Source organism: Syzygium oleosum, unplaced genomic scaffold, assembly GCF_021117445.2.
Source record: "Syzygium oleosum isolate NSW1041296 unplaced genomic scaffold, Sole_v2.1 Sole_v2.04, whole genome shotgun sequence".
Lineage (NCBI taxonomy): Eukaryota > Viridiplantae > Streptophyta > Magnoliopsida > Myrtales > Myrtaceae > Syzygium > Syzygium oleosum.
The window spans coordinates 10,868,178-10,891,995 of NW_026607488.1; the positions used below are offsets into that span (position 1 = coordinate 10,868,178).

Genomic DNA, 23,818 nt, shown 5'->3' on the forward strand with positions numbered 1-23,818 from the left:
GTTGCTTATTGAGACTCGTTCTCACGGTTATTATATAACCACTTTCAGATCCGCGACCGTGATCGACTTGAAGATGCCGCCAGAGTACTACAGGGATTGAAGGATAGATCAATTTACCCTGTCTTTTGAGTATATTTTTGTAGAGGAGATAGGCTTGTAAACCACCGCCCCCTTTTGAAAATTGTGATTTTTAAATTGGTAGCCTGGATTACTGTTTTGTATTAGTGACTGCTTTATGATGTTATGCAATTACTGTTGCGTGCTATCCCTTTGTTATTATTTATTGTCTGGGTTAAATAAATTTCGCTTCCGCTTGCCTTTATTGTTGGGTGCTTCGTTTGGGTCGGCGACGCGTCCTAGGACGTCGCGTTCAATACGACCGTGGAAGGGGTGTCACGAGCCCGTTGGGGTTCGGGGCGTGACATCCCCGTTGAGTTGGTATCAGAGCAAGGTCAGCTCGATCCCAGTGGTCGAAACCGGAGTGATAAGGAGCGATGGCTTTGGGGTAGCCAGTTAGGGAGATTTGTGTGCAATGCGTACCCCAGACTGTGTGATTGTGATTTGCTAAGTGATTTTTATGCAATAATGTGTGAGGTGCAGGTGCGTCAGGACTTGAGGTAAGTGCACGAACTATGTTGGTTGTGATTGGTTGTCGGTTGTGATTGGCTGCCTGCTTAGTGAATTGTGTTGTGATTCACTGCCTAGGGCTTAGACTGGTATAGTTGGCCTAGGTTTTTAATTCCTGCGTGGAACTTAGCAGGTGAGCGTTTGTGAGAATCGGTAAGATGAGCAGTCGAGGTCGAGGTCGAGGTAGAGGTCGAGGTAGAGGTCGAGGTCGCGTAGCCCCGTTAGCTGGAGTTATGGAGGATCCTAGGGTGGATGAAATCTGGAGGGCGCTCGAAGAAGCAGGAATATTATCGGGTAGACAGACGGGGGAAAGAAGTGCTAATGTCGCCGCTGCAGCTGCCAGCGAGATTGTTGGGAATAATGGAGATCAAGGGAATAATGTAATTGGTGGAAATCCTGGTCCAGTGCGAGTAAATGCGATCAGGCCAATGTCCAAGCTGGTCGAACAGTTTCTAAGGTTGAAACCCCCAAAGTTTGATGGGAGAGGTGACCCCGAGGCTGCACCGAGATGGGTAGAAGAGCTAGAGAAAGCTTTTGAGGTGCTGGGGTGTACTGAGGAAGAGAAAGTAACCTTAGCAGTCTACCAGCTTCAGGAAAATGTCAGCGATTGGTGGAGAGCCACCAGAGGTCAAGTGTTCCCCGCTGGTACTGCCCCAAATTGGACCGTTTTTACCGAGACCTTCAACGGCAAGTATTTCTCGGAAAGTGCCCGAGAACAGAAATTGGCCGAATTCATGAGACTCCGCCAAGGTCAAAGGTCAGTAGATCAGTATGAAGCTGAGTTTGCAAGGCTGTCCAAATTTGCCCCCAGAATGGTGGAGGACCCAATGGACAAAGCTAGGAGATTCCGGGATGGGCTGAAACCGGACCTTCGCAGTCAGATGATCTCATTGAACTTGAGGGGCTATAACGAGATATATGAAAGGGCCCAGGCAATTGAGCGAGATCAAACGGATCGGGCCGCCGCTTCTGGATCGCGGTATGCCCCGACTAGGGATGACCGTCAACTTGGGAAAAGGCCCATGGCAGGAAATAGTCGCTTTGTCCCTCCCGTTTGGAGGAATATTGGGAAGCCAAACCGTTATCAGAACGCCCCATGTAGGCTATGTGGAGGAAGGCACTGGAATGGACCGTGCCCAAATAGGAGCGGAGTCTGTTTTGTATGTGGCGGAAGGGGCCATCAGATGAAGGACTACCCCAACAATAGGCAGGCTGGGTCGCCTGCACTCCCGCCGCCGCCGCCCCGGAATGGAAATCAAACTAGAGCTATCCAGCCGGCCAATCAGAATAGGCCGCCGGCCCAAGGCCGGGTGTATGCAATGGCAAGGAGGGAGGCTCAGGACGCGCCTGGCGTGGTCACAGGTACCGTCTCTCTCTGTGATCATGCTGCATATGCCTTGTTTGATCCGGGGGCATCGCATTCATTTATATCTGAGCAGTTCGTTGAATTATCTGGGATTGAGCCGAAATCGCTTGATGTTATGCTGTGTGTTACTACTCCACTGAATGATAAAGTGCTGATTGCGTTTGGATGTCCCGATTGTAAGATAGTGATCGGTGATAGGAAAGAAAGGATAGATTTGGCAGTTTTATCTATGCATGACTTTGATGTGATTGTCGGTATGGACTGGCTAGTCAAACAGAGAGCTGTTATGGATTGTAGTAGCAGGGTGATCCAATTTAATCCGGTTGGACATCCTAGATTTGAGTTTGTGGGAAACCGAGGAGGAACCTCGATCCCTTGGATTTCGTCACTCGAGGTAGCCAAGCTTCTGGATGAAGGGTGCCAAGGATTTCTGGCAAATGTAGTTGATTCGACGGCTGGAGAGCCGAGGCTAGAAGATATAGCCGTGGTGTGCAATTTTCCCGATGTCTTTCCTCAGGAATTGCCGGGACTGCCACCTGATAGAGAAGTGGAGTTCGTGATTGAGTTAGCCCCAGGGACGGAACCAATCTCGAAAGCGCCCTATAGGATGTCACTGTCTGAATTAAAGGAATTGAAGGTCCAAATGCAGGAGTTGTTAGATAGAGGCTTTATCCGTCCGAGTGCGTCTCCATGGGGAGCACCGGTGTTATTCGTGAGAAAGAAAGATGGATCTTTGAGGTTGTGCATAGACTACAGACAGTTAAATCAGGTGACCATTAAGAATAAGTACCCACTACCAAGGATAGATGACCTATTTGATCAGTTGCAAGGAGCATCGATGTTTTCAAAGATCGACTTGAGGACGGGGTACCATCAACTGAGGATTAAAAAGGAGGATATCCCAAAGACGGCATTCAGGACGAGGTATGGGCACTATGAATTCACGGTAATGCCGTTTGGACTGACTAATGCCCCTGCTGCTTTTATGGACTTAATGAATCGGGGGTTTTTGGATCAGTTCGTCATCGTCTTCATAGATGATATTTTGGTGTATTCAAAGAGCCCCGAGGAACATGAAGTACACTTGGAAAAGGTTCTACGAACGTTAAGAGAGCATGCACTGTATGCTAAGTTTAGCAAGTGCGAGTTTTGGCTGAACCGAGTAGCATTTCTTGGGCATGTAATTTCCGGAGAAGGAATCTCCGTGGATCCGGCAAAGATTGAAACAGTGATGGATTGGCCGAGACCGACGACGGTTACTGAGGTTCGAAGCTTCTTAGGACTGGCAGGTTACTATAGACGATTTGTGGAAAGATTCTCAGCAATAGCCACTCCATTGACAAGGTTGCTTAAGAAGGAGACTAAGTTTGAATGGACGGAGAAGTGCGAAGTGAGCTTTCAGGAGTTGAAGCAGAGATTGACGACTGCGCCAGTGCTAACGATCCCTTCAGGACCGGGAGGATATGAGATTTATAGCGATGCTTCGCTCAAGGGATTGGGATGCGTGCTAATGCAACATGGAAGGGTGGTTGCTTATGCATCGCGTCAGTTAAGGCCTCATGAGATGAACTACCCAACTCACGACTTAGAATTGGCAGCAATTGTTTTCGCACTTAAGATTTGGAGGCACTATTTATATGGAGAAAGGTTCCAAATTTATACGGACCATCAGAGCCTCAAGTATTTATTTTCGCAGAAAGAATTGAATATGAGGCAAAGGCGTTGGATGGAGCTTTTGAAGGACTATGACTGTGATATTTTGTATAATCCTGGAAAAGCCAACCGGGTAGCGGATGCCTTAAGCCGGAAATCGAGCATCGCGCAATTAATAGTTAAAGAGTGGATTTTATTGGAAAAAGCGCGAGACTCAGAGTTTAAGTTCGAGGTAGGACGCCTCTCCAGTTTGGTGGCAACGTTAAGGATTGAACCGGAAGTGCAAACCAAGATTAAGGCGTTACAGTCTACGGACCCTGAGATTCAGAAAATTCTGGAGATGGATGGCACTAAGAGGAAACCGGACTTCCAAGCGTCCGAGGACGGAATTCTTAAGTTTCGAGGACGGTTGTGCGTGCCAGATGATTTGGAGCTTAAGGAAGAGATTTTATCGGAAGCTCATAGGAGCAATTATAGCATTCATCCGGGCAGCACGAAAATGTACCAGAACCTTCGACAGCATTATTGGTGGAATGGAATGAAGGTGGATGTAGCCAAGTATGTGGCCAAGTGTTTGACGTGTCAACAAGTGAAGGCACAGCATTGTAAACCTGGTGGGATGTTGCAACCGTTGGAAATCCCAGAATGGAAATGGGAGCATATTACGATGGATTTTGTAACGGGATTGCCAAGAAGCCAGAGGGGACACGACTCTATTTGGGTGATAGTGGGACAGATTGACCAAGTCAGCGCACTTCCTGGCAGTGCGAAAGGATTTTGAACTAGAAAAATACGCAGATTTATATGTACGGCAGGTAGTCCGATTGCATGGAGTACCGGTATCGATCACTTCGGACCGTGATTCCCGGTTTACTGCGAATTTTTGGAAAAGTCTACAATTGGCCATGGGGACTAAGTTGCAATTCAGTACGGCCTATCATCCTCAGACGGACGGCCAGTCTGAAAGGACGATTCAGACATTGGAAGACATGCTGCGAGCATGTGTTTTGGATTTTAAAGGTGGTTGGGAGGAACATTTGCATTTAGTCGGTCGCCTATAATAACAGCTTTCAGCAGAGTATTGGGATGGCGCCGTTTGAAGCACTTTATGGCGAGCGTGTAGAACACCGTTGTGTTGGGATGAAGTGGGGAAAGAAGTATAACGGGTCCGAGTTGGTTCAACGATCGGTAGAAACAAGTAAAGATTATCCGGGAAAGGCTAAGAACAGCTCAGAGCCGTCAGAAAAGTTACGCAGACCAAAGACGTAGACCGTTGGAGTTTCGAGTTGGCGACCATGTGTTTCTTAAGGTCTCGCCGATGAGAGGACTATCTCGATTTGGCAAGAAAGGGAAACTAAGTCCAAGGTATATAGGCCCATTCGAGATTTTGGAAAGGATTGGGATGTTAGCATATCGTCTCGCCTTGCCGCCGAATTTGTCGCAAGTTCATAACGTCTTCCACGTGTCAATGTTAAGAAAGTATGAACCGGACCCGACCCACGTGCTGAACTACGAGGAAATAGACGTGGACGACAGAGTGTCGTACGTGGAAAAGCCAGTTCGGATCGAGGACAGAATGGAGCGAGTGTTGAGGAACAAGACAATTCCGATGGTTAAAGTGATTTGGGAACACCATGGAACCGAAGGTGCGACGTGGGAAAGTGAAGAGTTGATGCGACACCAGTACCCCCATTTGTTTGAATAGTTGGGTTGGATTGTAAATTTCGAGGACGAAATTTTTTGTAAGGGGGGAAGAGTTGTGACATTCCGAATTTCGGCCCATAGTTGGGATTTATAAAACGTGTAATTCGTCAGTGTGCTTATAGTAAAATCTCGCCCGGGAACTGATCACTCTCGGTTATTGTTTTAAAATTGAGATTTCGCTAGAATCGCGCTCGATCGAATTTGGCCGTTATTTAGACCCCGAACTTGACAGTCGATTTTCGGGAGTTTCAGGACGAAATAAATTGGACGGTGTCAATATTATCGTAGCCAGCGTTGAGATTGTCAGGAATAATGGAAAAAGGGGAGTTTTTGACCGGGTGCGAATTTGGACTAGTAGACCTCCCTCGATATAGTTTGATTTAATTAATTCGGCCTTTATCCCTTTTTATATGCGAGGCTTATTTTGGACCGGTAGATCGCTTTCGATTTTGAATTTGGGTCATCGGATCGCATTTAATATTTGATTGAAGTTAAATTTTTTATTGTTTTCTCTCTCTCTCTCTCTCTCTCTCTCTCTCTCTCTCTCTCCCCGGTCACCTCCCCCTGCGCACGTCTATCCCTTCTCCCCTGTGTCAGACCCATCCCTTCTCCTTCTCTCTCTTCCTTTTTCTTTTTCTTCTTCCTTCTTTCTTCTTCTTCTTCCTCCTCCTTCGCCGCTCGATCGTTTCTGCTTCTGCTCGCACCAGCCGACGCCGACCGAGCTCGCCTCCAGCCCCGTCGCCGTCGCTGCCGTCGCCGCTGTCGCCCGACCGAGCTGTGCCGCCGCTCGTCGCCCGCGACCGCCGCTCGTCGGCCTTGTCCGCCTGTCGCCGGCCGTCCACGCCGCACGCGAGCAGAGCTGCAGCTTGCCGCTGCGTCCGCCGTGGTCCGGCGTTGCCCGGCCGTCCGCCGGCTCCTGTCCTCCGTCGCCCGGCCACCCGAGACGCCGCCGTGCCACCTCGGCCGCCGCCGCGACCCTCTCCCCGTTTCTCTCTTCCCGACGCCTTCCCGGTTCGGCTCCCGGCCGCCGCCGCCGCGTGCCGTCGTTCCGGCCGCCGCCGCGGCCTCCGCCACCTGAGCCTCTCCCCTCGGCCCACCTCCGCCGACCCGCCGCTTCCCCTTGGCCGCCACCACCTTTCTTCCTCTCGTTTTTCTTCCTCCCCGACGCCTCCCCTGTTTTGGGCTCTCCCGCGCCGCCCGACCAGCAGCCGCGCGCGCCGTACCGCCGCCGTCGCTGCCCCGTCTACCACCACCTAGCCCCGGCGACCCTGCCCAGCCAGCCCGAGAGTGCCCCGAGCCGTGGCCGAGCCCGCGCCCTTGCTCGTACGGTTCAGCCGAGGGGGGGAGGGGCGTCACTGTTCATTCCGGGGGTACTGTTCATCAGGGGCCCGTTACTGTTCATTCCGAGTACTGTTCATCCGAGGCCCATTATTGTTCATTCCGAACACTGTTCATAAGGACCGATTCGTTCATTCGGCCTTGTTCATCCGGCCCGTTTTTGAGCCCGTGCGGGTTTTTCCCGAGCCAAATTGAAGTAAGTGACTTCCTAAACCCTACCTAGTACTTTGGGTATTTTATGACTTGTCTCGGGTTTAGAACGGTTAGAGCGTGATTTAATTTAATTATATTATGATATGATTGTGCTAATTGGATTGGATAAAATGATGTGCATGATTTGGGTGATCGTACGTGGCCGACTTGAACGTCGGGTTTGTGGATTGACGTGGCGAATTGTGAATTGGATTGAGTTGTGAATATGGATGATTTAATGCAATTGGCGTGAAATTGATTGAATTGAATGGCGTGTGCATGCCTGTCGATTATAAGCCCGGATTGATCGGAGGGCTACGGACTTGGGACGTGTTGACGGCGGTCCGTGTGAAGGCATGAATGGCCGGTGTGCCAAATGGATGCGGGCTTGAGACGTGTTGACGGTGGCCCGTTAGAGGTGTGTTGGACCGGGACGTATTTACGTCGGTCATTGGAAATTGAGCCCGGATTGATCGGAGGGCTACGGACTTGGGACGTGTTGACGGCGGTCCGTGTGAAAGCATGAATGGCCGGTGTGCCAAGTGGGCCTGAGGCGCAGTGGCGCGGGCAGTGAGAATGGACCTGAGGCGCAGTGGCGCGGGTCGTGAGAAAGATGTTCGGCCACGCATGCGAATTGAGTGTGATTGAATTGGCTGGTTGAGCGTGTGATTGAATTGGCTGGTTGAATTAGTTAGATTGATTGAGTGCAAGTGTGGTTGGTGTTTGAGCGGTTGTGATGTGCTATTTAATTACTATTATTGTATTATCACGTTGTGACTAACATGTAGAGTTGGCATGGGCTTGATGACGAGGTAAGTACAATGATGCGAATTTTATATATTATGGGGTAGATTGCATGTGCGACTTGTCTGGGTACGCATTGGCCTACGTGGGGTATAGGGGGTTGCTTATTGAGACTCGTTCTCACGGTTATTATATAACCACTTTCAGATCCGCGACCGTGATCGACTTGAAGATGCCGCCAGAGTACTACAGGGATTGAAGGATAGATCAATTTACCCTGTCTTTTGAGTATATTTTTGTAGAGGAGATAGGCTTGTAAACCACCGCCCCCTTTTGAAAATTGTGGTTTTTAAATTGGTAGCCTGGATTACTGTTTTGTATTAGTGACTGCTTTATGATGTTATGCAATTACTGTTGCGTGCTATCTCTTTGTTATTATTTATTGTCTGGGTTAAATAAATTTCGCTTCCGCTTGCCTTTATTGTTGGGTGCTTCGTTTGGGTCGGCGACGCGTCCTGGGACGTCGCGTTCAATACGACCGTGGATGGGGTGTCACGAGCCCGTTGGGGTTCGGGGCGTGACAATATGTCATCTCTTAATAGCTAGATGTAGAGTTGGTGTTCATCAAGAAATAGTAAATTTGTCATGCGCATTTCAATATGATTGTTTGGGACAGGAGACAGGGATAGTTCCCCTCCCCCAAATCCGATATTGCAATTGATGCCGTTTTCTTTTCAAGCATGGCATGAAGTGGATTCCTAGGATATATCTACAAATTTCTAAAATTTCATCTTACAATGTGTAGAAATTGTTTCAAACATGACTTCACAGATGATTGTGATCAAGTCCTTATGTATTATTTCATCATTCTAACAGATAGGAATGGCAAGTGCATTGGATACATTATGCGGTCAGTCCTATGGAGTTGAGCATTACTACATGCTCATTATCCACATGCAGAGGGCTATAATTGTTCTCCTATTAGCTAGCATTCTGTTAGTGATCATGTCAGCCAACGCAGGCCAAACCCTTCTCTTCTTCAAGCAAGATCCTGATATATCAGTGGAGGCAGGGACATGCGCTCGCTTCATTAAGCAGCAATAGTAAGACAATGGTGATGATACCTTGTGAAGTAATAAGGCGAAAGAGCAGTTGTGATCAGCATCATGAAGTTATCTTGAGCAGTTGTAAATTGTTATCAGCATCAATGAAAATTGGAAAGAAACCCCTCAAGAACAGTTCATCCTTTATCCACTTCGGAAAGAGAACAAAAGCAGAGAAATGGAGTTTTGAATTGGATGTGTATTGTGTATGTTGTGATCAGCATCATTGTTTTTTCTTCGACCCAACATCCCTCGTGGCTGGTGCATGCACATGGCACTCTCTCTCTCCGAGCTATAATGAAACCAACGGGAGCCACCTGACCCACGACCAAACAACCCCAGTTTTCCTCATTTTATATTCAGGTTGAAATGCCACCGGCCTGGTTCCCAGTTCTAGAAACTGGGATCCGGTTCCTGGTTCCTAGGTGGGAACTGGACCACCCGGGAACCAATTACCCCTACATTAGATGTCAGGATTTCACCGTCTTGCAAAAGAACTAGGACCGGTTCTCTAACGATGCCTTTCATGGGATTCCTGGATTTCTGAAGTTTGCAATTCCTTCTGCTGTTATGCTCTGGTACTTCTCAAGCTTTATGCTTCTCCTACTTCACTTTTGCTTAGCAAAGAACGCTAAGGGAATTCAAGAAAATTGATTTTAGTGATACCATTCTTCTGACTCATTAGTGGCAGTGGGCTATATTTATGAAAGTAAAATAAAAACAATAGCTTGACACAAAACATGAAAATGTATCATTGTTAATCTAGATTATGTTCCTTAAAATCTATTAAAACAGACGGGAATTCATCGTCTTATGAATTGGCTGTAGAGATACGCCTGTGGCATCTTGGATTATCTTCTTTTGTTCTCTTAACATCTCTATAAGACGAACTAATTAAAAGTGCCCTTTCTGATAGTTTCATTGCCTGCAGCAGCTTTGAGAGTTGGTCCTTCGAGATGAAGGTCCTATTTTCGGGACTTCTTCCTAATCCGAAACTTGAAACTTCGGTCCTCTCAATCAGGTACTGCACTTCACAAATTCATATCTTGACAGGAAGCGTACAAGTTAACTCATCATGATATTCTTGTGTTTGTCTCAGCCTAAACACCTGTTGCTTCTGCCGAAAACCTGAAACAAATTTTAAATTGATTGTATAACACGAGGCTTGAACTTGATCTTGGGAACCTTTTTCTTTTCTTTTATAAAGATCTATTACTGTTTTAGTGTCACACTTAGTCAACGAGGAGTTGGAAATAAGTAGAAAAAACATGGAACTGCTTGGTGCATGGCGCTTTTCAAACATTCCTTCCAACCAGCGACACCGACCGGTTCTGTGATCCAGATAATGGTTTATACTTCCTTTCCCAAGATCCAAACACCCCAAACATGCAAAGCATCAGTAAAATCTCACATGCTCCTGAACCATACAATCCCAGATTGTGTGGAATTCACGCTTGGGCTATTTCTAGTTTTTTTCTTTTTCGTATCAGGAAATGGGGTCTGATTAATACATTCCCACATTTTTTCTTTTATGTCGACTGGAGACCATCTCTGAATAAGGCTACGTCACCCTGCTGCTAATGCATGAAGGGCTCTCGAAATACCATTATCTATCGAAGCTTGTCATAATTTTTCTCATAATTCTTATGGGAAATGCATTGAAAAATTATACAGGCGTTACGATAAAGTGAACTTGGATATGACGCATTACGGCATAAGATCGGTTCGCGAGGATCCATCATTCTTAGTTAAGTAAATTAGGTTCATATAGATAAAATATAATATGATTGAAGAAAGATCTATTAGAAACTAACTATAGCATTCAAGAACATTTTTGAGATAGTTTCCTTTTATTCATTTCTTTTAGAAATTCTGAACTTAATAAAAGATAGATGTTTAAGGAAAGTACAATAGATAAGCTAATGATCATTGGTCAAATATGTTGATACCTAAATTTTGGATAATTCATTTAGTCCTTTATTGCATAAGAAAATTAGGGATCGAACCAGACCCATAAACAAAAATATCATTTGCATAGTTGACAATTCGCATCTCATCTAGAACATGCAAAGCTCATGGCCTGTCCATGACGTTACCACGGACTATCGCACATAGGATCACCTCCTATAGATAGCCGGCCATCGCAAGCTCATGAATTCAAAAGACAAAGCGGTAACACTTGTGGCCGTAAATCTTGGTGAGGTGAGAACAGAAGGGATAGAGCAAATCTGATGGGGGAACATTCGCTGAAGAGTCCAAGTGGTTATCTCTAGTGACTTTGATTTGAATTCAAAAGAATCCAAGATTGATCCAGGCCAAGAACCGATCGTCGGTTTGACATTCGAAAATAACACGAAAGGAACGGATGAAGCCGCTCAGATTTTCCTTTCAACCGAATCTTTATCCTTTTTCTTCGATGGTTTGCAACTGTTCTCAATCGTGTTCAACTCTAATGAGCAGTCCCGCTGCCACGGCCAGCCATCGCGCTCCGCCGACGCTCACACCATGTTCAGCGAGCCCTGCCACAATGAGATTCCTGCAATGCCTCCCGCTGCGAGTTCCAGCGACCGTACGTCTGACGAACTCGGAAGCTTTCCCGACATCTCCTGCGATCTTTTGCCGACGTTGCTCCCTCCTGGTGCCCATGTAGCGAGACATCACCCAAGCTGATCCTGACGAGCCCCCGCCTTCACGCCCAGAAGGTCCAGTGAGGAGCACGGCGTCCTTACCTGCTTTGTGTGCGGTCACGTCCTTACATGCCTTTTTGGATGGGAACTTCTCTTTTAAAAAAAATCGGTTAGCAAAGGTGAGTGGACTTTGGATTGTGGATCTTGGGAAATCTTGCATGTTGGCTCGTAAGTTGTTGCAAGAAGATGAATTATTTGGGCTTTTAATTTTTGAAGCATAAATTCATCTCTACAGCCACCTTTCTTTGTTATAGTGGGATTCTTGAAGATCACAATTTTCTTTTCAAATTTCACTCGAATCCTTAGCCCCATGGTTCTTGAGAAGAGGAAGACATAATTGGCGAGATGGGTTTTTGAGAGTTCACGCTTTTAAGAGAAGCGCACATGGCCAGGATCCTCGTCGATTCGAGATTTGGACAAGATTATGAAGGCGCCTTGGCCCGGTGTTCCACCGTTTGTGACCAGCTTGAGATTGGTTCACCAATTTCCTCAGTTTTGTTAGAATTAAGGCAATCGAATTGTCGATCGACCGTCCGTATTCATCTTCCGCATCATGACCAGGTGTTTCTTGTAAATCGCTTTCTGGTAAATTGCTTCTCTCCGCTATCATCGCTGCTCTTATATTTATGAATAGGATTGGGCTGGGATCATCACCAAGCTTGTCACCACTATCACTGTTGCTGTGAACGTGAGTTTTTGAGTGAGCTCAAGGCTGAGCTCGCCCTCCTCTGCATCGCCAAGGTCATCGGTGGTGCGCCAAACAAGCTAATCCAAGAGGTATGTCACTGTTTTCACTTGATTTTTACGATTTGGAGGTCTTGGTCAGCGCTTTATATTTTTGGTAGATGGTAATGTTAGATTTGGGATGATTATCAGCTTTGGTTATACTGGTTGAAAGAGTCATGCACTCAACGTCAACCAACTTATTAATGACTGTAATCCCATAAGCACTGACCATGAACAAGATTGCTAGAGCTTCCAAAAAGAGGTCACCATGCCATATCAAGCTCTTTCATAAACAATATGACCAGAAAACGTTACATAGGCATTAATATGTTGTCTGCTTGTTAAAGTGGTTGTATAGGTCAATCATCTTAGCATGAGTCTTGCACTTATTCGAGTGCCATTCATCGTCAGTAGCGAGATAGTTTGCTAAGCGATGACCATATTAAAATCTGCACTACCTACTGATAGCTAAAGGACTCGAACCAGTTTGTTTCAATGGGACAAAGTACTGGATAGAAGCTACAACAACATTGAACCCATCGGAATGAAATGATACTTAATTGCTATCGATTGGTAGTAGATAAGAGAGAGATCAGTGTCACAGGGAAAGTCAAAATATCTAGTCAGGACGACCCTATCCTGTTGGCCTCTAGCCAGAGCTTCATTCCCGCTGATTTGTGCTTTCTGCCATCTCCGTCCTATAATGTCTTCGTCCTGCTTTCAGACGAAGATCTCCAGTTCCCGCCACAGCAAAGCTCTCTCTATATCGTGCCTTTAGCTCCGCGATTTCAGCTTCGATCAATCTTGATTTTGGTTACATTCAGTCGAAACTTCTCCATCGAACAATTGGATTACGGCAACATGATTAAAGCTAAGTTCTCTCTCATTCTCTGACTCTCATTTTTCTATTCACTCAATAGCATTGATCCTCGGTCTTTTCCTGAACTACCAGAAGCTTCTTCACCAATCTTCCTTCTCTATCACCCCCCTAACACCGAAAGCCACCGCTGATTGTCACCATTCGCCGCTCCAGAGTCCCACTGATTGTTCCTCTGTTTTACTGTTTTTTCTTGTCAGAGACTTCAAAGAGCTTGGCTCCTGCTCGTTTCTTCTTCACCAACGTCGATCACCAGAAATGACACCTCCAAGACATCAGCTACTTAGTTTGATCATCCTTTGAAATCAACATCTGCATCTCCAAGATAAGTACCTCTCTATACTCTTTTCTTGGAGAAACAAAGACGAGAAGTTTTAACTATTGGTTCCCTAAAGATTATCTGCCATTGAGTTCCTGTTTGTGATTTGAACATGTTTCATTACATATGTGATGAATACAATATGGATTATGGCTTTAATGAGTTCCCTGGTTGATGAAGATTTTGTATGATGTTATGATTTTGAAGCTAGGTGAATGATGAACAATGCAAAGATATGATCATGTCTCTGTTGGATGTTGGAAAGAAAGAATAAATGAAAGAGGCAAAGGGAAATCAAGCGAAGTATGAGTTCATGGTCTGAGCTGCTTTACCTTGAAACTTCTTATTCAAAAAGAAATTGAATTTCCTAAGAAATTTTTGTCTACTTATCCTCATTGAAAATTCATCATTATAATTCTTTTTTGTCCTCATCCACATTAGCATAGATTACTATATTCATATTGTGTATAAATACTCTAAATACCTTACAAAGCCATCCATTTTTACTAGATACCCGTTACCTTATAATTATTTCCCTAATTGTCACTCGCAACTGCCTCCATCCATCACCGTGGACCCCATTGTTCCTTTGCAGCTCTATCTCCCTCGCAACAGACCTCCACTTGGTGTATTTACCAAAAAACTGACCCATCTCCTACCGCATCCGCCCCTGCCGTTTCCGACATTATCATGTAGAAGAACACCTACATGATGCTCGCAATCACCGCGAACAAGAGAAGGCCCGGTCAATGGCAATCACTTTATAAATTGATAAGGATGTCATTGATAACACTCCACTCACCACTCAGTTCAAGGCAACGTCGATTGCGTACCCTGTAGATGCAGACTTAGCAAGAAGATCTTTGAGCTATAAACAAATGTGATTGGCCCCATCACAGTCGAGAAGAAGATCGCGTAGGACAACACTGAGACAATGCACATGGCCATGCTCACATGAGCTTACATTCCGAGAGAGGCCAGCAAGAAGATCCTCCCATCGGTGCTGCTTCTCAACAATAGTCGGCTCCCCACCCGGTCGAGGTTGAAGATTGCAATGAGGATGATCATTGTCTTTATGAAGCTGAACTACAATGATTTTAACGTGAGGAGCTTTTTGTTGAAGGAAGTAATGTTAGCTTTCTCAAAAATGCGAGGGCTATAGAGGACGACGGCATCGATGCCAGAGGCATTTTAGAAGAATTGGATCCCAACGATATAGACAAGGATGTGGTGAATGGACAGAATTGGTTGGAGGAGGAGCTCTCGCCGTACACCCTCCTTGATGCTCTGTTTGGCAACCTTGACAACGTCGTCGTTGCACTCATCAGGTGTTTTAATAAAGGGACATTTCTCCAAACTCTAGAAAGATGGATTGACCAGTTTGCATAGATGACGCATTAACAAAATCCCTGAGGAGTGCAATGACGACATTGTCAAAGTCTACCATTGGGGACGGTGTGTGGTGGGATCTCATTCTCCATATGACCTTGTCTGTCCGCCGCATCCTTATTTACGCCATTTGAATCCACTTCTTTCAGTAGGTCCCTTGGTATCGATGCTATCATCCTCTACAGCGCTTGCATTTTCAAGAAGGCCAACATGACCTCCTACAACAAAAAGCTTCTTGCGCCATTGCAGTCGGCTTCGAAAAGAGAGTGCTCTTCCTCATCACCACCTTCCTCGACATAGGTTGGGTGGTACCCGTTGCTGCTGAACAGTGTCGACGGGATGATGTTCTCACTCTCCTCCCTCAGAATGTGCCTCACATCAACGACCATAACCACATGAAACTCATATGGGCGGTGGCCATATGTATTGCCTCGGTGTTGTACTACGTAGCATTCCTCTCTATCAGGATGGGGCTGATCACATGGGTGTACAGCTCAGGGATCTTCCCGCAAAGGTTACGTGCGGAGGGGTGTGTAATCGGAGTGGCGGTGAATGGGATGGTGAGTGGAGTATTATATATGATGTCTTATCGCTGTACAACGCGACCACCATTGACGGGGCCTTCTACTTGTTTGCATAGATCATGAGCGTCGCGGGGACTTTTTCTACACAATGATGTCAGAAATAGAGGGGCGAACGGTGGAGGAGATGGGATAGTTTTTCAGTAAATACACTAGGTCTGTGGCGAGCGAGATAGAGATGCAAAGGATCAATGGAGTAGACGGTGACATGATGTAGATAGCAACGAGGGGCGGTTAGGTAAATGATTATAAGGTTGGGGGTATGTGGTAAAAAATAGTTGACTTTGTGAGAGCATTTAGAGTAATTATTCTTGACATGAAATTGAACAAAGCAGAATTACTATAATTGAATTTTCAAAGAAAAAAAGAAAATGTGTATGGAACATGCGCGACACACTTGTGCCACATCTGCAACACAAGGAAATTTTGGCGAGGCCAAGGAAAAGGGAGCGTTACTTAATTGAAGATCGAAAATCAAAGCTTAATATGGGTTTTTAGTGATATAACTAGACAGTTCGACTTATGCATCGACCTCTTTCAAGTAAAGGCAAAGTTCAGCGAGCAACCAAATATGTGAGTCGACATCGACAATTACTGTGTGAGTGATATTCTATCTACGAGGATGTTGATTTTCTAGTTCAAGCAAAACAAAAAGGAATGCTAATTTTCCAATCATAATAGTGAAAGGGAAACAAGGTTTGTCTCATTTGGTGGGATCTTCTGGTTGTGTCTGTTCCCTTTATTTGCATTTAACACCTCAGAAGCTCTCAAGCAGATAAAGAGACACCCAAAAGAAATCTAACTCGACAAAACTCTGCCTAATTGTACTTCACCAAGCATGTGAGCAGAAAAACTTAACCGTCAAAGAAAGAAACGTGTGTTGTCAACTTCGTCATTTCTGCCGCGAGAATCTCTGGGATATCTAAAGCAATTGCCCTGTTTTTTCCCTCTGCTTCGCTCACTCTGCCCAAAAGCACAGAAGAACCAATCAAATGGACGTGGAAGAACAGAAACAACATTTGGAGTCACCGCTGTTAGCAGTTTCCCAGGAGAAGAAGGCGTCCACATCAGGGAATGGATTCAAGAAAGACGAGATTTTCTTGGAAATCAAGCAACTACTGTCATTGGCCGGGCCATTGGTATTGGTGAACCTGATGATATATTGTTGGCAGGTGATCTCGGTGACGTTTCTGGGTCATCTTGGAGAGCTGGCACTTTCCGGTGCTTCCATGGCCACGTCCTTCGCTTCCATGACTGGCTTTAGCATGTTGGTAAGATACCACAATTCGTCCTGTTTTAATCTTGAGATAAACGAACAAAGAGACTAAAGATTTTAAGAATCTGAAAGTAGCACCATACTATGTCACTTCTATGAAAGTTTTCTTCCAGGATGTTGTTTATCTTGAAAGATGTATTGTGCCACTTCTATTAAGACTGCGTGCTCTCTGGCTTTCCAATCACCATGAATAGATCGCTTATCTAAACCTTAGCTCCTTATTAGATTTTTGCAGTTTGACAAAGATTGATCTAATGGACATGTTATCTCTCAATAAGCACAGTGCGCCAAATGTGTCCCTTTCTCCCCTCTAGCTAGGTTTAGCAATGCTGAGATTGGAAACTCAATGTTGGTGTTTGTCACATATTAGGATATTTGTTAACTGCACTTAAAGAAGATTATTGGGGACCCCAGTCCGAAAATGAAATAGATAAAACAATTATTTTGTTCAGATTCTTCCACTGGATATAGGTTGAGTGAACTATGGCAAAACACTCATGATGCTCCAAGCAAGCCTCAATTGGGTTCCTAGGATATAGTGACAAACTTCTTGAGTTTCATTTTATGACATCTAAGAATTGCACCATCTGATAGATTCTTGGTCCATAACAGATAGGAATGGCAAGTGCATTGGATACATTTTGCGGTCAGTCTTATGGGGCTAAGCAATACCACAAGCTTGGTATCCACAAGCAGAGGGCCATGATCGTTCTCCTATTAGATTTGGTCATTCGAAATGATGGTTATTATCAGGACTTCTTCCCAACCCAAAACTTGAAACGTCGGTCCTCTCAATCAGGTGCATCTGTACTTTGTATCAACGAGAAGCAAACAAAATTGCTTAGCTCTTGGCACCAGTTGCTATCATTTTTAAACAATGTAAAATTAGTATCTTCTGCTTGTTTCAGCCTCAACACCAGCTCCTTGGTTTGCATGATACCTCTAGGACTCAGTGGTTCAATAATGTAATCCTAACTGGTTAAGCCTTATTTACTTCAGTAGATCTTGCAAAGCAGCAGCTATAGTACAGTCTCACACTTTCTTGGCCTTATTTTGGTAGCACGAGAGTTTCAAATGAATTGGGTGCTGGAAGACCACAAGCACCTCGTTTGGCAATTTATGTTTCCTTAATGATGGTTGCCATGGAAGGCTTGCTTGCTGGTACTCTCATGATCTTCAGTCGAAGGGCATGGGGCTACCTCTATAGCACAGAAGAAGTTGTGAACTATGTGGGAGATATGCTGGTACTAATCGCAACTTCCCATTTTCTTGGTGGCATTCAGTCCGTGTTTTCAGGTATACTTTGCTTATTATTGCAGTTTAATGGCGCATCTGACCTAGTTTAACATTGACTACTCTTCCTGATAATTAGGGAGGGAAGACGGAGAATGAGTCAAATCTCAAATATGTTAAAGTCAAAACCCACCTGTACTTCAACTGTTTTGATGCTACAATATACAGTTTTTTCAGGCACTGCAAGAGGATGTGGATGGCAAAAGGTTGCAGCTTTCATCAATTTGGGTGCCAACTATCTGTTGGGTGTTCCGGTCGCCATATTCCTAGCTTTCTGTGTCACATTGGTGGAACGGTAAATCACAGTTACCCTACCATTCTAATGCAATTCGTCCTTTGCTTTCATCGTAACTAGGAGTCAGTCCAATGTTCTTGTTCTTCTTATTGAGCTGCAGGGCCTCTGGACCGGGATTATGGTTGCACTCTTTGCGCAAGGATTGTTACTTGCAGTCCTAACAGGATGTACCAACTGGAAGAAGGAGGTAATTTATAGTGAATCGATAAATCGAACGTTTTCACCGTGTAAAGTATTATTTGATCTTTGGTTGGTACTTGACGTTTGGCATTGTTGCAGGCAAAGAAAGCCACTGACAGAGTACATAGCGCCGGGAGTCCTGCCGCTGGATTGTTATCAAAAAGCTACGGTGAAGAAATATTGCCATTGGAATCGGATGGTAGACTACAGACCCTCCGGTTCCTGGTGTTGAAACCTAGTGCGAATTGATGAAATAAGATGTACTTATCCCTCTGGATCTCATGCTGCCGCCCATGAGGAAAGCCACATGTGGAACTTCTGCCAAAAGTCTGAAACAAATGCAAAATGGGTATACAGCAAGATCTCAGAAATCTCTTTATGAGGATCTAATGTCGCAGTCTCAACCTTACTTGTGTTTAGGATTTAGGAAGAGTTTGGTGCACAGTCCACCACTTGTGCTTTCTTTAGCATAATTTTGTTCTTGACATCCTAGACTTGTGGGGAGTACCCCGTGTCGGCGGATCGTACTTTGTCTTCTTTATTCTTGATCAATTAGTCGGACATGAATAAGTCCCCTGTAATAGTTACTAGAGACCATCTCAAAGTATAGCTGTTCTTCTCCGACCTTTTAAACTGAAGTCTGACATAAATAAGTCTCCAGGAAGTATCAGGACAATCTTATCAGTTTGAACTTCTCCTCTTTGGTGTTTGCGAGAATCATCCTCTTCCCACTCTTTCGGGGCGAACTTTAGGCATCAGACTACTTCGCTCGTCCAGGACCTAAGTCTGGTCAAAGGTCCGCTATACATGCCCAGATTAGGAGATCACAAAATATTGCTTTCACACGAGTCACAATCGAATCTCAAGAAGTTACGAGAAGCATCGAAACCTTATGCTTAAGGCAGAATTCTCCATGATCAATCCATCAGATCAATTGTTACTGACTCTATCAAGATATGTTACCTTTTTTTTTAATTTCCACATGGATCTCTGGGCCATTGGGTCACATAACAAGAATCGCTGTTGATGTTGGCGTACTTGTTCTCAGAAATAATGTACCATTATAGCATTTTAACTTATCAATAAGAGACTCCAACATTCTGAAAAGAACTTTAAAATGAAAGAAATGTTAAGCTTCAAATTCTTCACGAGTAATATTGCAAAAGTTAAAAATTTTAAATCAGCTAATTTGTTGATTATTGTGTTCCGTTTCATTATAGAAGAATTTCACTAGTTTTGGAGGTGAAGTGAGGGTCATAACTCATAAAAATCTTTCAACTCTAAGAGAGTTGAATCTCTAATTGTTCAAAGGATTGATCTCACGCAACTTAGAGTTTTTAAATGATCTAGTTTGTTTATAATTGTTGTCATCTTGATCACGGAATAACTTCGCATGTTTAGAGGTGAAGCTGTAGGCCAAGATTTTATTTAAAAGAAAAAAATTTCAAAATTTTTATATGTTACCAACACTTTCATGAACTTATGAGCACGGAAATTGATTTTGATTTTACACACTCGGAGCAGCAGAATCGTCTATTAAATTGCATGCAAGTGAGGATGTGCCGAAATTGTATTTGATGACCAAATAACTGGGTTTTGTTTTTAAACAACAAGTCACTAAACTTTGGTTCACCAAGTCACTTAACAGCGATTCAAGTTTCTGTCCAGTTAGATTTTCAATGGATCACTGATCCAGAATTAGATTGATCAACTGGATTGAAACCAAAATTAAAATTATGTGACCTAATTGATAAAACTGGAAATTCAAGTGACACGTTTTAAAACAAAGGCAAAAGTTAAGTGATCGCAAAAGATACTTTCTCTGGTTAATTTTGAAGCTACACATCAGTATCCGATGGCCATTGACTATGGAATGGATAATATTCAATTTATTTCCACTCGTCAAAGAATATTTATTTCATAATTCAAAGGAAACAAGAAGCAGTGTGTACTTTCCAATCAAACTAGTTGAAAAGAAGGATAAGCCATTCCTTCCACTGACTGAGTCACGGCAATCAAAGAATTTAGCATTGAAAGTCGGATCACACCAAGTCTTTAAGGGTGCGTTTGGCAACGATTTTATACCCGAAAACTGATTCTGTTCAGAAATTATTCTTTTTGATTTTATATCCGGAAACAATTTCTAAGCATTTGAAGGCGTTTGGTAACTGTCCAAAATTTTTATTCTTAGAATAGAAAAGGACCAGAAATGTGTTTAATAACTATACAAAATTTCTTTTTATTAATAATATTTTAATAATATTTTGAATTTTTTAATATTTTTTTCTTTTTTTTTTCTTTCTTTCCCTTCCCTTCCTTGGCCATGGTCGATCGCCCGCACCGGCGATCAGCCACAGGCTAGGGCCGACGAGGTTCGACCTCACCCAGATCTAGTGTCACGCCCCGACTCAAATCCAATGCTTTCCACACCTCACTTCCATAAGTTGAACGATGTGACATCCCAGGAGTACGTCGCCGACTCAACGGCTTCGCATCAGAGTTAATTGTAGCGGAAACAAATAATTAAACCCAGACAAATAAATTGGAGAACACCAGAATTAACTAGCACGCCTAACTGCCAACAATTACAAACCTCACATTACCACAAAAATTTACAACATCCATGTGCAAGTACACCTATACCCGTCCGCCATTCCTTGAGTCCATAAAATCTATATGTACACCTACTACGATTACCTTAAAAATCATACACCAAAAAGGTAGACGCCCTATCTACCAAAACAGTACTACACGAACATTAACTCATCGCCTCCTCATTAGTCCTTGCGTCCTCGACACGGCGTCCAATTAGAGTGTACTCCACGAAATTATCCTCGGTGTGCATAACTGTACCAAACGTTCTGGCGGTGGCGATGGCGACTGATTCCTTGTTCAGGCGAGACGGGAGCTCTGAAATGGTTTGGTTGAAACAATCGTGAGACACTTCTTAGTAAGTTCACCCCTAAACCCAACATAGGCTATCACGTACCTCCAGACAATTACGCAATCACACACATATATTCACACACGCTGAAACATCACATCGCAGGCACCTCAAATAATATTGCCAGGCTCAATCATGCGCACAACAGCATTCAAACTCAATCATGTCAGATGTACACACGCGAATGTATCATTCTCATCCCACTATTCCTTCCATCCTCATTCCTCTTTCATATTCCTCGCCAGTGACCCGCGTTGAAGTACACGCCTCAGGCACACTGCGACAATTCATTTTCCACAACACTCGCCAGTGACCCGCGTTGAAGTACACGCCTCAGGCACACTGCGACCATTCATTTTCCACAACACTCGCCAGTGACTCGCGTTGAAGTACACGCCTCAGGCACACTGCGATCATTCACCACATCCGGCCCGCGTACCCGTTCACGCCTCAGGCCCCAATCGCGACCTGAGCATCACACGCCCCAGGCCCGATCCCAACTCAGCCCGCGCCAAATGCGACATGCCTACATGATTGGAACCCGAGCTTATGATGCCTCGGTCCAATCCCGGTCTCACCCGAGCTGATCGTGCCTCGGACCGATTCTCATTCTTGCTTTTTCAAGCCTCAGCCTGTGCCAAATGCAACAGACCTAAGTGATCGCGGCCCGAGTTTATGATACTCGGCCCGATCCCAAACTCGCACTTTCGCACTTTCACACACTTTCCCACCATCATTTGCCACACCACAACTTTTCCTTACTCATGCACATACTCAACATGCATGTACCACACACAACTGGCCAATCACACGTGGCCTGTGCACGCATCAATTACACACAACCCATGCTCACTCAGCATTCGACATGGCCTGATAATAATTAAAATAATCTGGCTCACGCGTGCACATAATCAAGCACATTTCAATCCATCAAATCACGGTTCAATAAACACACAAGGCCGCTCAAGGGCCCACAATCACAGCCACGTTCATATGCATAATTTTGACATTTCCATGCTTATTAAACATCACAATCTAACCATACTACCACACACCAAACCGATACTACCTGGCCTTAAATCGAGCCCTAAGTTTGCCAATTCCATCCCACAACATCTGACACTCTATTCAATCTCACTCCAGCCTCGAAACATCCTCATTTCATCCTCGAGTTACCTCATATAACACACAAACAAATACTCAATTAAATCAACCCCATCCAGAATAATTCAAACATGCCCAGAGCACGCAAATTGCCAATTTTCTCCAACCAAATGGCGTCGGATTAATTCCGATCCTTCACGACACTTTCTCGTCATTAAATAATGGTTCTAAAAATCCAGCTTGCGTCCCGAACAAACCATCACAGCCCCGTGAACAGTAATTCGCAGCTTGTGACAGTAACTCGCAGCTTATAATTCACCTCAATTTATTCTCCAAAAATTCCAAAAATAATCCTCAAGGCCCGCCAAACAATTCCAATCATAAACCCCAATTTTTCGCACCCGCATATTGTAAATTTCACCATCCCAACTCAATTATAATTAAAACACACGTAAAACACGTAAATTTCTATTTTTCTCCTGCCAAATGACGCCAAATTGATTCCGGTCCTTCACGGAACTTTCTCACCATTAAATCTCGGTTCTAGAAATCCAACTTGCGTCCCGATCGGACCATCACAGCCCCGTAAACAGTAAATCACAGCTCGTGAACAGTAATTCGCAGCCCCTATTTTCTGAATTTTCCAATAAAAATTTTCTGGTTTCAATTCTAAGGCCCGCCACCTAATCCCACTTCTAAATCATGCCATTCCGCACCTACTCTATGCCTGGTTTCGCCTAAAATCGCCTGTAGATACCCGAAATCCTAAATTGGGTTTAGAGCGCGACTTACCCGCGTTCTAGACTATCGCGGCTAGAACGGAAAGCGGCGGCCCTTAATCGGGAACGGCGGCGACGACGTACGGCTCCCGGGTGGCGGCAATCGGCTTGGGTGGCAACGACGCGGCTTGGGCGGTGATTGGGGGCTCACGGCCAAGAGAGAAAGAGGGAAAGAGAGTGAGATGGTGAGGTTTGAGGATGGTGGTGGTGGCGTACGGGGGCGGCAAGGCGGCTAGACGGCGGTCCGGCGTGCGGCGGCGAGCGGCGGTGCCGGCGGTGGGGGAGAAAGAGAGAGAGTATACGGTGGAGGGGGAGGGGACTCACGGAGGAGGGGGGATTTCACGGGAAGAGCGGGAGAAAGAAGAGAGAGTAGAGAGAGAAAGGGGGTCAAGGGCTTAAAAATCAATTTTGACCAACTTTTGGCAATTTACCAAAATGCCCTTCTCTCACACAACTAACCCTTTATTAATTCCCAAGGGTAAAATGGTCCCTTCCTCCGTTTCTCTCCGAAATCGAATTTTTCCAAAGGAATTGAGCGCACCAAAAATTGACACGTGTCACGTGCAACGTTGTCCTAACGTTCCGTCGTGACTTCCTAATTTTTCGGTGTCCAATTTGGGCAAAATTCCATAATTAAATTC

The 23,818-nt window shown here is 44.8% G+C and overlaps 1 long non-coding RNA gene and 1 pseudogene across 1 annotated transcript; one reads left to right on the top strand and one right to left on the bottom strand.

Moving 5' to 3' along the window:
• The window catches only part of LOC115663690 (protein DETOXIFICATION 16-like), a 42,684-nt pseudogene extending 23,840 nt beyond the window's left edge, over positions 1–18,844 (top strand).
• On the bottom strand, positions 13,700–14,215 carry LOC130137996 (uncharacterized). Its single transcript, XR_008816426.1, has 2 exons — positions 14,139–14,215; positions 13,700–14,040 (listed from the first exon to the last, which is right to left on the bottom strand). It is a non-coding gene; the product is annotated as an uncharacterized LOC130137996 (long non-coding RNA).
• Positions 18,845–23,818: the final 4,974 nt, after the last annotated feature.